This window comes from Geotrypetes seraphini, chromosome 9 (genome assembly GCF_902459505.1).
Source record: "Geotrypetes seraphini chromosome 9, aGeoSer1.1, whole genome shotgun sequence".
NCBI lineage: Eukaryota > Metazoa > Chordata > Amphibia > Gymnophiona > Dermophiidae > Geotrypetes > Geotrypetes seraphini.
In genome coordinates this window covers 65180747-65197181 of record NC_047092.1, presented here as the reverse complement: position 1 = coordinate 65197181, position 16435 = coordinate 65180747, and the positions used below count along the sequence as shown (strand labels likewise).

Here is a 16435-nt window from a genome sequence, read left to right as displayed (position 1 = left end):
GAATAAAATTATGGAACACATAGACAAACGTGGTTTAATGTGTCAGAGTCAGCACTTGTTCAACCAATGGAAGTCTTGCCTCAACCACTTCATTTATTTGAAGGTGTGACTAAACATGTGAATAAAGGTGAGCCAGTTGACATGGAGGGCTGTTATGCATAGGACGTCTAAGGGCTCCTTTTATCAAGGTGCGCTAGCGGGGTTAGCACGTCGGACATTTCATCACGTGCTAACCCCTGCGGCAAGCCAAAAAACTAACGCCTCGTCAATGGAGGTGTTAGCGACTAGCGCGGCAGGCGGTTTAACACGCGGTATTCCGTGCGTTAAACTCCTACCGCGCCTTGATAAAAGGACCCCTAAGTCCAGCTTTGACCATTTCCTGCAAAATATCCAAAGTTGGAAGCAGAGGAATGGACATCCAAATTTTTTTTTTAAATCCCCTACTTGGACATCTTGGCTGCCAAAGAGTCTAGGCCGCCAGGACGTTTAACTTTATTTTCCATTTTTGGCCACAGAAATGTCCAAGCTAGAAACGTCCATATCAACACCATATAGAGTGGGAGGGGCCAGCATTGTAATGGACTGGCTATATCAACATGCCAGTAGAGCAGTGAAACACCTTAGAGAGCACTGCTGTGAACTTCAAATAAAGAGTGCCAGATATACATTTCACCATAACCCCCTTGTAATTTATGGTGATCCCACCAAAACTCTCCCAAAACCTAATATACCCACCTGTGTCTCTCACCAATAGCCCTTATAGCTGCAGGTGGCACTAATAATGCAGTATAGTAGGATTTTGGTGGGCTTTGATGGGCTCCCACCCCGCAAAAAATATGAATAAAACAGTACATACATGTCTCTAGAACTTCAGTATCTGGTATGGGAAAGGTTAGTAGAGCATCATACAGGTGTCTTAAGTAGCATAGAGAGAGGGACCCAGGGCCATAAGACACTCTAACCACTACATTTATGGTTGAAAGTGTGAGGTCACAAAATCCCACCAAAATCCTACTATACTGCCATATATGTTCCACCTTTTTTGATTTATCCTTGTAGATAGGCGACTAACTCAAAAATCTTGATTCTATATAAAAATTTATACCAGGGTTTTCTTTGCCTAGCCCAAAGTGCCTACACTAAAAGTGTGCATGGTTAGAGGGCAGATTATGGGTGTGTGTTTGAGTTATGTGTCTCATTGTGAATAACGTGTTGTTAGCTCTGATTGACCAGATGATCACTGGAGGAATGAAGCCAGGGGAGGCATGCCCCCTACTCAGTGGTCACTGATCCACTCTGACCCCTCCAAAGATGTGAATGAAACAGTATATACCAGCTGGTATGACAGCTGCAGATGCTATGGCCAGTCCTATTAGAGAAGTAGTTGGTGCAGTGGAAGGGGACTACAGAGAAGGGGACCCTGCCCATATGCCACTTGAACTAGCACACATGTGGTGGAAAGAGAGAGTCCTTTAAACCCACCCCAAAAGGGGTCTTCCCTCTGCCGCTGCTGCTGTTTTTGGAGACCTCGGAGCCAGGGCAGGATTAATTTGTAGAGGGCCCCTAGGCACACAAGTCCACTGGGCCCCCCTGCTCTACCCTACCCCCACCCCTAACAGACTTACCCCTGCTGAAACCTGGTAGAAATGCTGCCGCCCAAGTTAAGCGTACTGAGGCGCAAATTTTCAGAACGCCCCTGACCTGCCCATGGCCACATTCCTTTTTGAGTCATATGATAGAGTTAGGTGCTGTGCCTTATAGAATAGTGCATAAATTTTAATGAGCACCAATTAACTTTGATAATTGATCGTTAGCACCCAATTATTGATAGCTAATTTAATAGACAATTAGATTATGTATGCATTTTGGGCACACACATAAATTTTGGTGTGCAAACCTGGGTACCTTATATAAAATCCAGGGGATTATACATACACTTATAACAATCTTATACGTTCCTTCCCTTTCTCCCCCCCCCATCGATTCTTCTCCCCTCCCATAGAGCATTTGTGGCAAGGGTGGTATCTGGCATCCATTATTAGGCACATGCTATGCATTAAAAGACATAACACTAATAGTCCAAATGTACTTTGTAGCCAGCTATCTCTAACATTCATGTACAAACTTCTCACAAGAGCCTCTTTTTTGTGTAAATTCCCATATCCTGTATACTTGTTTGGATACGTTAAAAAAATTCAATAAAAAAAAGAGCCTCAAAGCTCCAAAGCTGATCCAACCAATATTAGGAGTCCCAGTATTCTCACTGGCCCTATATGCAGGAAAAATGACTGAGAAGAAAAAAACACTACCCTCGGAAAAAAATATTCCCAACCCAAAATGCCAGCAAGAAAACCTTACAAAAATTCAAGGGTTGCTGGCCAAAAAAGTAGAGCAGTATATTAAAAAAATAGAGTAATATATTCAAACAAAGCAAAAAAGGGTCCACACAAACTTATCTGAAAGTCCTGTAGTAAACAAATCTCCCTTTTCCTATTTATATCCAAATGGGTCATCATCAATGATTGTAATCCACAAAGGCGCTGAGCCCGCAAGCGAACTGAAATCAGGCTGCGGAGCTCTAATGCTGCACATGGCAGCTTCCCTTCTTCCAAACAAGAAGTTACATCATTCTTGTTTCAGATAAGAAGGTAAGGCAGCGCGTTCAATTTTACAGCAAACTGAAGCCAGGGGAGGCCTCTAACACTGTTTGTGCCGGCTTCCCATCTCCTCCAAAACAGGAATGATGTAATTTTCTGTTTCGAAGAAGAAAAGCTGCTGCGTGCAGTGTTAAAGCCCCATGGCCAGTTCGCTTGGGGGTGAGAGGGCAGCGAGGGAGTGGGAAGGAGGAAAGCTGACATTACCAGGCAGTCGGGGGCCCCCTGCCCTGTTTGCTTCCCCCCTAACACTGGCCATGGTGCCCCCTGATATTTTCAGGCCCTAGGCACATGCCTACAGGGCCTATCCTTTAATCCAGCCCTGCTCGGAGGTACAGTATGTCAGTCTCATGGTGGGAGGGTTAGTGGGGTTCTGCTGCACAGGGGGATGGGAGGGAGGGATAGAAAGATGCTGCACAAGGGAGAGGGGAGAAAGAAAGAGGAAGAATTGGGGTGGAGGAAAGGAAGGGTGAGATGATTGTTGTACATGAAAAAAATAAGACATCCTCTGAAAATAAGCCCTAAAGCATTTATTTGACCCAAAATTAATATAAGACACTCTCTTATTTACGGGGAAACACAGTAACATGTAGAAGGTCCCCGATTCAGGCTTTCTGTTTTTCAGGTCAACTGGAGCTAAGGGTGCTGAAGAGACAACACTTAGAAACCCCAGGTTGGATGGGGGGTTGCTTAAGACTGGCGTTATTTATGATATTTTGTAAAGGAAATTAGTCATATGAATGGTAATGATGTCAACATAATTGATTGCAAGTAAAACCAAATCATTCTTGGCACTGGTATAGTAAGGAGGTGTGTGTGTGGGGGGGGGGAGTGCGGTCTGCCCTGGGCATGGTCTTTGTAAAGGGTGCAGGCACCCAACCTCCCTGCTGCGCGTGTGCACCCCTTCCCTAGTACCTCTTTAATTTTTCCTGTTCAAGCAGCATTACGAACTTGCTGTCCGCATCGGTGTCGCCCCGCGCCAAGGAAGTAATGTCAGAGGGATAGCCGACATGACAAGGGCAGCGAGTTTATGCTGTTGCTCTCGCCGGTGGCGTACCTAGGGGGGGCGGAGGGGAAGTCTGCCCCGGGTGCACACCCCAAGGGGGTGCACAGGAGAGAACTGAACGGGGACGACGGGGGACCCGCGGGGTTAAATATAACTCGAGCCGCAAGGCTCGTCTTCTGCTCCTACCTGCCCTGCAGCTCACATGTAGCCGATCGGAAGTCTTCCCCGATGTCAGCGCTGACGTCAGAGGGAGGGCTTAAGCAAAGCCTGCCCTCCGATATCAGTGCTGACGTCGGGGAAGACTTCCGGTCGGCTATGCATGTGTGGCAGAACAGGCAGGAAATAGGACAAGCCTAGCGGCTCGAGCTCCATTTTGCTGAGAAAGTTGCTAAGATGGGCTGGGAGGCAAACGCGGAACACAAAAGGGGGGGAGGGAGTGCGTTTTGGACACAAGGCATGAACTTGGGAGAGAGGAAGGGAGGGAAAGAGATGCTGAAGTGGGGGATGGAATGGGTTTTTGGACACAGAAGGTATGAACTTGGGAGAGAGGAAGGGAAATAAAGAGATGCTGAGGTGGGGGAGGGAATGCGTTTTTGGACACAGAAGGTATGGACTTGGGAGAGAGGAAGGGAAGGAAAGAGATGCTGAGGTGGGGGATGGAATGGGTTTTTGGACACAGAAGGCATGGACTTGGGAGGGAAAGAGATGCTGAGGTGGGGGAGGTAATGTGTTTTTGGACACAGAAGGCATGGACTTGGGAGAGAGGAAGGGAGGGAAAGAGATGGTTGTGTACACGGGGAATAGAAGAAAGGAGACTTTTTGGTCATAGGGAGGGAGTGAGGTACAGACAGTGGCATACCAGGGTGGGGTGGGGGAGGTCCGCCCCGGGTTTACGCCCCAAGGGGGTGCACAGCTGGCCACCCTCCAGTGTTCCCTAGGCCGGCAAACTGCGTCTCTTTAGCCACTTGAGTGCCACCGCCGCCATTGGGAACAGGCCGGCATCAAGTTCTCCCTGCTTTTCCCTGTGGGGCCGACCAACTTTCACCACCCGCGTCAATTCTGGCGTCGGAGAGGACGTTCTGGGCCAGCCAATCGCTGCCTGGCTGGCCCAGAACGTCCTCTCCGACGTTAGAATTGACGTCGGGTGGCGAGAGTTGGTCGGCCCCGCAGGGAAGAGAAGCAGGGCGAACTCGGCGCCGGCCTGTTCCCGATGGCGGCAGTGGCAGCCTATTCCCCAGTGGCGGTGGCAGCATTTTCCCAATGGTGGTGGCATAGGGGAGGGCAGGAAGAAAGAAAGAAAGGGGGGGACAGGGAGCCAGAAAGAAAGAAAGGGGACAGGGTGAAACAGAAAAATGGGACACGGAGAGAGAGAAAGACAGACATACAGAACAAAAGAGGGCATGGAGAGAGAAAGAAAGAAGGGGGCAGGGTGAAACAAAGAAAGAAATGGGGCACGGAGAGAGAGAGAAAAACAGACATTCAGAAAGAAAGGGGGTATGGAGAGAGAGAAAAAGAAAGAAGGGGGCAGGGTGAAACAAAGAAAAAGTTTGGGGAGGTCTGGAAGAGAGGAAGCATACAGGAGGCTGAAAGAAGGGAAGAAATATTGGATGCACAGTCAGAAGAATAAAGTGCAATCAGAGACTGATGAAATTACCAAAGGTAGGAAAAATGATTTTATTTTCAATTTAGTGATCAAAATGTGTCCGTTTTGAGAATTTATATATGCTGTCTATATTTTGCACTATGGCCCCCTTTTATTAAACCGCAATAGCGTTTTTTAGCGCAGGGAGCCTATGAGCGTCGAGAGCAGCGTGGGGCATTCAGCGCAGCTCCCTGCGCTAAAAACAGCTATCGTGGTTTAGTAAAAAGGGAGGGGGAATATTTGTCTATTTTTGTATAATTGTTACTGAGGTGATATTGCATAAAGTCATCTGCCTTGACCTCTTTGAAAACCTGCAGAATATAAATAATAATTAACATTTTCTCTGCGTACAGCGTGCTTTGTGTTTTTAAAATTTTATTGTTGGTAGATCATTTTGACTTGGCCACAAAGGTAAAGGGGGAGGGAGGGGAGCTGCTGAAAGACATCTAGTAATCTTTGCAGGCTTGACTGTGCAGGGAATTATTTTTGTAAAATCATGTTTTGTTATGTGACTGGCATTATTTAGACTTTAATTTCTATGAATGAATAGAATGAAAATGATATAAAATTACTTGCTTGTTTTTATGTGCGTGCGCTGAAGGAAAGTGGAGAGAGAGTGGGCTGAGGACGCTGAAGGAAAATGGGGAAGAGAGAGTGGGGAGAAGACGCTGATTTATAAATTGACAATTGTACAGAATATTGTTTCTTTTTATACTTTAATATAAACAATTCAAGGCTTGTGTGGATGGAATCAGGTGGTTTGCGGGAATGGGGACCGAGCTCACGGGGATTAGTCCAATAAAATGGTATTTTTTTATTTCTCATTATTTGTTTTATTTTTATTTGTTAAAGTGGTGATTGTTATGTATCATGTTTTTTCAAATTTACATCTACTGTCTTTATATTTTGCACTGTATTAGAGGACATGTTTTACTGTTTTTGTGGTGTTGCATTATATCCAGGGTCTGGTTTCTTGGCGGTTCAGTTTAACTTTTGTCTACATATTTCTACTTTTAGTTTGTGATTATTCCATATTGGGCGAGGGTGTATCTCTGTTATGTGTGTATGAAAAGAACATAGTTTTCAGTTGGCATTGACTACAGGATCAATTGACTGTGTGGGATCTGGCTTGTTTAGTTTTACAATGTATGTGTTGGTGTTCTAGTGCTCACTGCAGGGTTTAAGATGCTGCCTTTTCCTAGGTACACTCTTGTTGTGCGATATGTGGATTGTTACTAAAAATCATATTTTTCATATAGATGGGGGGGTATCAAAAAAATGATGGGCCCCGGGTGCCACATACCCTAGGTACGCCACTGGCTCTCGCCTAGAAAATTAAAAAGGTACAGGGGAAGGGAAGGGGGGTGTGAGTGTAGCGGGGGGTGGGGAGGGTCAGGAAGGACCAGGGGACAGAGAAGAAGGGGGAGGGGGCGCCACTTACCCTCGCTAAATCACTGATTCTTGGAGACCAGAAAGTAAGATAAATAGCCTAATAGATTCATTAGCTTTGTGTATCATATAGAATTAGAGCACACAGAATAAGAAAGTGAAAAAAATAATGACAGAGAAATCTTTGAGTTTATTATTCTTAGTAATGAACATTGATACGTTTCCCTATAACACTGAAATGTACTTTACAGATTACACCCTCATAATTCCAGTTAATAAAATGCAAATTATAAGAACTAATGAATAATAATAATGATGAAGATTAGTAGCAATGAAAAGTAGAAATAAAATTACATTACAGAATTGTATGTGTACAGAATTTTTTATCTTAACCAGCATGATCAGTAATTAGCTGTGGTCTATTTCTGCCCATAAACTGCCTCACAGTTCTAGTCTTGAAGGGAGATGTCCTAAAATGCAAAGAGACTTTGCAAAAGTAGGCTTTGTGCAGAAAATCCCATGCAACATGCAAATATGCCCCCAAATGATCACATTTTAGTGTTTTGCTCTATTTTTTATATTTTGCAGAACATGCCAAGCAGCTCATTAATGAGGCATGTGAAAAGACTTTTGCATATCTGTATGAGGCATGGTTAGGATTTGTTTTGGCTGCCCTAAATTCCTTTTTCATATTGTGGCAGTGAAGATCTCAATTCGCTTGTGGGCTTCTGGCCCACACAAGCCCCCATAACCTTGAACCAAGACTTAGGTTAAAGGAACTTGGCCCTCTCAAAAGCTCCACCCCATCTAAAATCCCTCCTCCTGTTACCCAAGACACAGGTACTCCACTTCTAGTGTCCTTTTCCAATCCAGCTCTGATCACCCAGTCAAAATATTGATCAGATATGTGTTATAAGATCATGATGTCTCAGATCCTGCAAGCTGTTAAATTCGAGAAACTGATCAATCCTTTATTTTTGCTATAGCAAAAATTGGGAAGTTAGAGAATTCAAATCTGTAGCTACACATACACTCTGAAAACTGTTCTCTATAATAGAACAAATAGTGGCACAAAACTTCTCAAAGAAAACACCTTCTAAAAAATGGAAGGAAAAAGTCTCAAGTTCCTGGAGGAAAAGTCCATAAACTGCTGTTGAGACAGACATGGGAGAAGCCACTTCTTGCTCAGGATTTTTGGCATGGAATGCTGCTACTATTTTGTTCTTTTTGCCAGATACTTGTGAATTGGATTGGCCTCAGTGAAGATGAGATATTGGACTAGATGGACCATTGGTCTGATCCAGTAAGGCTATTCTTATGTTCTTAAGAGCTTGGGGCCAACACGGTTTTGGAGCTTTGAAAAAGTTAACATAAGCGTTGCCTAAGTCATTTCCCTGATGCAGCGGGTGCTACAGCTTTGCCCCGTGAAACAAAGGCCTTGTTGGATATCGATTACAAGCAACAGAGCCAGTTTGGCACAGGATGTTTGAGCTAAGTACCTTATACAATATATGAAGAATTTTTTGTTTGAATCTAAACTAAACTAAACCTTAAGTTTATATACTGCATCATCTCCACGGAAGTGGAGCTTGGCACGGTTTACAAGAACTTAAAATATAAGAAGAGAAAGGCTTATATATAGAATGGAAGAGTAAGGGGGAAAATAGAATTACATGTTAGAGAATAGCCAAGTTTTCAGTTGCTTGCGGAATAGTTGGAGAGAGCCCAGGTTCCGCAGCAGGATAGTAATGTCGTTCCAGAGACCTGTGATTTTGAAGAGAAGAGATTTTCCCAGAATCGTCACAAGTTTGAATGAACTGAATGAACTTAATGTTTTGCTATGAATTGAACAGCAATTTAAAATGAACTGTGGGCTTATTTCAGCCGAAGTAACTTTGTTTTGAAATACTTTTTATCATTTCAGCACTTTTTTCTCTGCACTTTCTGTGCTTTTTCTACAAACTTTTAGCTTTTTTAGTCTTTCAAGCACTGTAGCACTTTCAATTTTGATGAGTTTAAATGAAATGTAGGATTAAGTTTAAAATAAGGAGTTAAGATATACTTGAAACATAATAAAATAAATTGAAATGCAAGAGGATAATTAAATTGACACTCTAACAGAAGTTGGTCTTGAGTCTCAAAAAATGATATGCTGATTCTTTAATTAAATTTTTAAATTTTAAATTAAAGTAAATTAAATTAAATTTAAGTAATTTAAAATAGATTATAAGTTATATGTTGATTCTCTACTAAATTAATTAAAATTAGATCAAAAGTTATGTTATTTAATTAATTAAAGTAATAAAATAAATATTTTGGTAGGAAGGTGGGGAATTAGCCTGTGATGTTATAAGGAGGCAAGAGATTAATTCATTCTTCTCTTGAATAGTTCCAGTTGGAAAGATTTACTCCTAAGTCTGAGGCATTTCCCCGTAATAATTAATTAATAATTGAAATATTTTAAATAATTAGATTTAAGGTTTACAGTAAATTTTAACAAATTACTTTGGAATCGGTGTCTCTTTTTTGAGTTTTGTGAATGGTTTTTGTTATTTGTTTATCTTAAGAGCTCCAAGCCATAACAGCCTAAGAAGCTGGGCCAAACTCTTTCATCGTTGGCATCCTCTGTTTTACTACTATTGCTATTATTAATTATTTCTAGATCACTACCAGACATACACAGCGCTGTACAGAGTCACACAGGAGACAGTCCTTGCTCAAAAGACCTTACAATCTAAACAGGCAAGACAGGCAAACAGAATGCCAGCGTGGGGATACAGTTAGGGGGGATGGTTAATCTGCTGGTTAGGGTGTAAGCAGTGGGCAGAGGAAAGTAGGGCTATGGATTGAAGGCTAAATCAAATAGATGGGTTTTCAGTCTGATTTTAAACAAGGGAAGGGGCATGATGTGTGAACTCAGGTTGTTTATTCCAGGCATACGAGGCAGCTAGATGAAAGGAATAAAGTCTGAAATTGGCAGTGAAGGAGAAGAGTAAAGATAAAAGCAGCTTATCTGAGAAAGGTAGTTCTCGGGGAGGCATATAAGGAAAGATAAGAGAGGAGAGTTACTGAGGGGCTGCAGTATGAACACACTTGCGTGTTAGTAACAAGAGTTTGAATTGTATGTGGAGGCGAATAGGGAGCCAGTGGAGCGATCTGAGAGGGGTAATGTAGCAAGGTTGGCAGTACATAAGTTTTAGCAGTGATTTCCTCTGAGCATCAGAGCAGCATCGGACCATTCAATATCCTGGGCCGCAGTAGAAACCTCATTGCGGCTTAGTAAAAAAGGGCCTATATTAGCTATTTTCTCTTCCAGTTGCATTTTCATTTTTCTACTTTTTCAGCTTCTCTTTTTTCCTTTCTTTTTATCTTGTTTTTGTATTACGTATGTCTCATACTAGTTCTCGGTTCCTTTGATACACCTTCAGGAAATTCCTAGCTGTTGTTCACAGACAGTTACCTTTAGCAGTGCAGTTCTGGGTTCTTAAAGGAAAATGCTATAACAGGACCCTAACAGTTATGTGTCACTTGTGCACATAGATTTATATATAACAGGAACTTATGGGCACAAAACAGCAAATTGACTGAGTATTATTCTGTAAGGGCATATATAGGTAGCATAAAATGGAAGAGGGTATACACAGGTGGATCAATAGGCGGCATTAGCAGGGTTGGTACTTACCAACACAACTTACAGAATACAGTAAGTTGCACGTGCCCTCGCTGTCTTTAGGTGCCTGCAGTTACACCAGGTCTATGGCTGGTATAATTGCAGAATCTAGACACCACTGCTTCCTCTAAGCTGTATGGAAGTCCTCCATCTACTATCCTGCCAGTGGGGGTGCTGAGTCACCTCATATTTTCAATCACGAGGGACAGATAAGCTCTGCAGGATAGTGCTGCCCAATTCACGATTCAAATCGGTTCACTGATTTGAATCAGGTGAATCGATTCGAATCAGTTCGTTTTTGTAAAAAAACGGACTCACCGATTCAGCCCCGATTCAAGTTCATTCTTTTTTCACCGCCGGATGCCGGACTCGTTCCCATCTAATGTAACTTCCAGTTTTGCAAAACCGGAAGTTACATCAGAAGAAACAAAGGACATGGGAGCGTCGAGGGGGGAGCGAACAGACCTCATGCAGCGGACCTCGGAAGCAAAGGGTATTTTTTGCTGACTCTGGCTCCACATTTCTCCTCTCTTCCCCACGATTCCACATCCAGTCGAGTAAGTAACTGAACCGGCAGGGGGGCTGAGAATCGGCAGGGAAGTTGAGAATCGGCAGGGGGGCTGGGGATGGAAGCTGGGAATCAGCAGGGGGTTGGTGAGTCTGGGGGGCTGGGGATGGAAGCTGGGAATCGGCAGGGGGGCTGGTGAGTCTGTGGGGCTGGGAATGGAAGCTGAGAATCCGCAGGGGGGCTGGTGAGTCTTGGGGGCTGGGGATGGAAGCTGGGAATCGGCAGGGGGGCTGGGGATGGAAGCTGAGAATCAGCAGATGAGCTGGTGAGTCTTGGGAGCTGAGGATGGAAGCTGAGAATCGGCAGGGGAGCTGGTGAGTCTTGGGGGCTGTGGATGGAAGCTGAGAATCATTTCTGTAGGCTATCAGAAATTTGCTTAATTATCTACTCACACAGAAAAGCAGTAAAAGTCAATAGGTTCTCTGAGTGGGAACAACCTGTTTGATCTTGCACTCGTGTGATTGACCAATTGTATATCACTGTTTAATTTATCACATTGATTAATTTGAGCACACGTGAGGTGCCCTATGATGGTGTGCACTGCAGGTAGAGGGTGATTAACCTGTGCCTTATTGTGTAAAGCGCTGGAGAATTCTCTCCCCTCGCTTACCTCTCACGGTGAGGACAACCTGCTTCAGTATAATCATTTATATGATTTATCTTATAAACATTATTACGTGGTATCAGGTTGTTCCCACTCGGAGAACCTATTGACTTTTACTGCTTTTCTGTGTGGCTTTAACATTTTTGCTATTTACTTTCATTGTACTTAGAAAAAATTTAGTTTGTTCAATCAAATCCTGTCTGGACATTGGACTTCTTTGAGTGAATGTTCTGCTTGATTGAACAAACTAAATTTTTTCTAGGTACAATTAAAGAAAATAGCAAAAATGTGTGAGTAGATAATTAAGGAAACCGCTTTCATATTGCTTGCTTATGGACTGGGAAAAAAGACTGTTCAAGCAAGTGTCTCCAAAACTGCTTTAATGGAAAAATGTGATTTTTTTTTTTAAGTACTTTGTGAAATTTATTGTTGTGAAATTTATTGTTGTACTTTGTTTAAACTTAAAAAGCTGTGTCATTAACAGTGAATCGAATCGAAAAATCGATTCAACAGGGTGAATCGAATCAAATTAAATTTTTTTTTCTCTGAATCGGGCAGCACTACTGCAGGACTCCAGGGAACCTGCCTGTCCCTAATGATTGAAAACACAATATTGAAGCACCCACCACCACACATACGCACTGGCAGCAACGCAGCTGGAGGACTCCTGCACACCTAAGAGGGAACACCCAGATGCTGTTATAAAACAGCCTTTCACGGAACAGGATTGGGGCATCTAAAAAAAAGTGCCTATTTATAGATTTGCCCCCTAATTTCCTCTTATCTGATTACCTTTCTACTACTCTGAAACCACAAATGTCTCTTATTTATTTATTTGGATTTATATCCCGTCCTCCAAGAAGAACTCAGATGGGTTAAACGTTTAAATACATAATAAAACATAACAGGGCGTAGTAATGTAGAGCATGACAGTACATTTTAGATCATGGCATGATAGGACAATACATAGGAGAGCATGATAGTACTCAAGAAGCACGGCAATACTTAATAGGATATGACAGGACAAGATCTCATACAGCATGGAGTGGTGGCATTGTGATATGGTATATAAGTTTGGTATAACATTCCGTTAACTAATAGGGCTTGACAGCACATGATAGTGCCTGACAGTACAAAATGTGGTAAGGCAGTATATAACAGAGCATGGCAACGCATTATGATGCATGACAGTACATGGTATGGCAGACAGTACATACAAGAGCATAGCAGGAACATGACAGTGCATGGCATGGCAGGACAATACAGAACTGTGAATGATAATATATGCTAGGTATGGTATAGCATGGAATGTCTGGCAAAGCCTGGAAGTATCAGCAATGACAGGTGGGAGAGGGGAAATATGATAGAGATGTTTAAATACCTATTTGATGTAAATGCGCATGAGTCAAGTCTCATTTGAAAGGAAGCTCTGGAATGAGAGGGCATAGGATAAAATTAAGAGGTGATAGGCTCAGGAGAAATTTAAGGAAATACTTTTTTTTACAGAAAGTGTGGTAGATGTGTGGAACAGTCTCCCAGTGTAGGTGATGGAGACAGAGACTGTGTCTGATTTCAAGAAAGCCTGGGACAGTCACATGGGATCACTTAGAGAGAGGAAGAAATAATGGTTACTGTGGATGGGCAGACTGGATGGGCCATTTGGCCTTTATCTGCCATTATGTTTCTATGTTTCTATATATAATAGCACATGATAATATGTGTTAGATATGATATGGTATAGAATGTATGGCAGGGCATTGTATTAATTTGTTGCATAGGCAGTGAGATTTAGACTGGAGCTTTCTTGATCTTCACTTGTCTTCTTTGTGGTTTACAGGGAAATACATTGCTCAACATTCAGCAGTATTTAGACATATTCATTGGGGAAATCCTGAAAACCCGACTCTATTGCGGCCCTCGAGGAGGGACTTTGACACCCCTGCACTAAACAGTTCAAATTTGTTAAATCACATGCAGACTGTGAAAACTAGCAGGCAGACCTTAGGGAATTAGAAGATACTCAATGAAGTTACAGGGAAATACTTTGAAATCCACTAGGAGGAAATATTTTTTTCACACAGGGAATAATTAAGCTCTGGAACATATTGTCAGAAGATGTGGTTAACATATCTGATTTCTATGAAAAAATGCTAATAAAACTGATTGAACTTAAAAAAAAAAGGTTTGGACAAGTTCCTGGAGGAAAAGTCCACAGTCTGCTATTGAGACAGACATAGTGGAAGCTATGGCTTGCCCTGGGCTTGGTAGCATGGAATGTTGCTACTATTTGGATTTTTGTCAGGTATTTGTAACCTGGATTGGCCACAATGAAGATGGAATACTGGGCTAGATGGTCTGACCCAGTTAAGGCTATTCTTATGTTCTTAAATAATAGAGATATGTGATTTTCTTCCATCTGTAAAATTCAACAGTTGCATGTCCTACCTCTGTAGTTCCCTTTAGTCTGAATACACCTATTGCCTTGTTATCCGTTGGAATATCATGGTCTTCTATGCTGACATTTTATTCCAGCTTTCAATTAAAACCCTTTCCTTTATCTCTCTAGCAGTTTATTCCAGCCAAATAATCCTTCATCTCATTAAATCCCTAAGGCAAGGGTGTCAAAGTCCCTCCTCGAGGGCCGCAATTCAGTCGGATTTTAAGGATTTTCCCAATGAATATGCATGAGATCTATTAGCACAGTGGTTCCCCACCCTGTCCTGGAGGACCACCAGCCAATTGGGTTTTCAGGATAACCCTAATGAATATGCATGAGAGAGATTTGCATATAATGGAGGTGGCAGGCATGCAAATCTGCTCCATGCATATTCATTAGGGCTATCCTGAAAACCCGACTGGCTGGTGGTCAGGGTTGGGAACCACTGTATTAGCATACAATGAAAGCAGTGCATGCAAATAGATCTCATCCATATTCATTGGGGAAATCCTGAAAACCCAACTGGATTGCGGCCCTCGAGGAGGGACTTTGACACCCCTACCCTAGGGGAAAGGATTAATGAGATGTTCCAGACCTCCCCCTCTAATAAGACTATTTGTTTATTTTTTTTGCTTTCTATCCCATCCTCCCCAAAGAGCTCAGAACAAGTTACAGGCTAACATACGAGTATACAGTTAACAGGTGACAATTTGCCATGGTTATAGTACAAAATTTTTCCAGACTATTCCATCAGACCCTCAAATAGGCAATAAGAATCTCCCCAATTAAAACCTCTTAATGAAAAATCCCAACCCTTTTTCATTCTAATAAGACCTTCCTGCAAGTTCCAGAAAACTCTACAATTTGCTGATGTTCTCCTGCTATTCTGCTGCCAATTCAGCCATCACACTGTGCTACTCTTTAAACTGATTTACATTTATTACACATTAGGTAGGGTCAATGGGGGAATCTTAACGGAAAGACTCTTTTTGTCTAATTATGCTCATACTTGGGGGGGGTAGCTGGTGGTCTTATTCCTTTTATACTGTCTTGATTTTAGCTTTATGAACTGCCTAGATGTCTATAGGCTCCTTTTACGAAGGTGCGTAGCGTTTTTAGCGCACGCACCGGATTAGAGCGCGCTATAGCGCATGCTAACCGAAAAACTACCGCCTGCTCAAGAGGAGGTGGTAGCGGCTAGCACGCACAGCATTTTAGCGCACGCTATTCCGTGCATTAAGACCCTAGCAGGCTTTTGTAAAAGGAGCCCTATGTGTAGACCCTGTGTGGTATAGCATGTGGAATAAATAAAATATTGGGCATTCGGGGGTGAGCCCTGAAGCATCCACCTTCCACAACATGCCTCACAGTACAAGCAGCAGATAGATTTTTGACTCTAGCTTTTGAGGCTACATTATTTCATGACATAGGATACACACTGCATATTATCATGGGTTCTAAGCCTGCTTATCGTGGCTGTAGATATGTCTGCTCAATTGCTGAATCAAATAATAAAGCTGAAGTGTATCCTGTAGAATACATTCTATCAATTCAGTTTTTCATTCAAAAGAAGACTACTTACTCCCAAAAATTTGTGAAATCACCCAGCTATGAATGTGCTGAATGCCACCATCCTCAAGGTCAAGGCTGCTGATTCAAATTCTTTGCTCATGGCTACATCAATTTCCTTATCTGTGACATCTGCTGAAGATATTAATTCTTCACTCTGCAGAGTTGATTTATGGAATAAAGATAAAACAAATGAGACATCTATCTTAGGATGTACCAAGAAATTTATCACAGAGAAAATGACTGAATTATCACAGGCTTCAAACTTGTGCTAGCTCAACCTCTTTTTCTGTCTACTGCTTTGGGTTCAATACATGCTGTGCATTTTTCAGCATAGATATTTACTATCTCTTCAACCACAAGATGCTTTGACAGAGGCAGAAGATTTAACCACTTATTTCTGCAAAATACGCATACCAAGGCTGGTAGAAGCAGAGTTTAGTTTTCCTTTTCCATTCGCCGAATTGTAGAAATGAGGGTCTAGTTTCAAATTTCAGGTTTCAGTTTATTTGATATACTGCTCAAGGGCACACCATCCAATGTACAATACAAATCAATAGAATCCAAAAAAAGAAAGGAGAAATACAAAATCATAAAAGAAATTGAAATGAAATGTAGGTAGTATCTTTCTATTGAACTAACTTAATGCACCTGTGACTTGCTTATAATAGCTAGTCTCAGATATTTTATTAATAATAATAATAATAACTTTATTCTTATATACCGCCAACAATCTTGCGACTTCTAGGCGGTTTACAATGAAGAGAAACTGTACAGACAGCGAATTACAGAATATAGCATTGAACATCTAGTGATAGTAACAGGAGAGTTACAGGGTCTGTGTATTACACGGTTTCACAATGAGTAGCATTATACAGTCGACGATATTCAGAGCA

General features: G+C 42.2%; 1 protein-coding gene across 2 annotated transcripts in view; it reads left to right on the top strand.

Annotated features, from left to right (window-relative positions):
• NELL2 (neural EGFL like 2) overlaps window positions 1-16435 on the top strand; it is a 648388-nt gene that overhangs the window by 361195 nt on the left and 270758 nt on the right. The gene's annotated exons all lie outside the window — the stretch shown is intronic.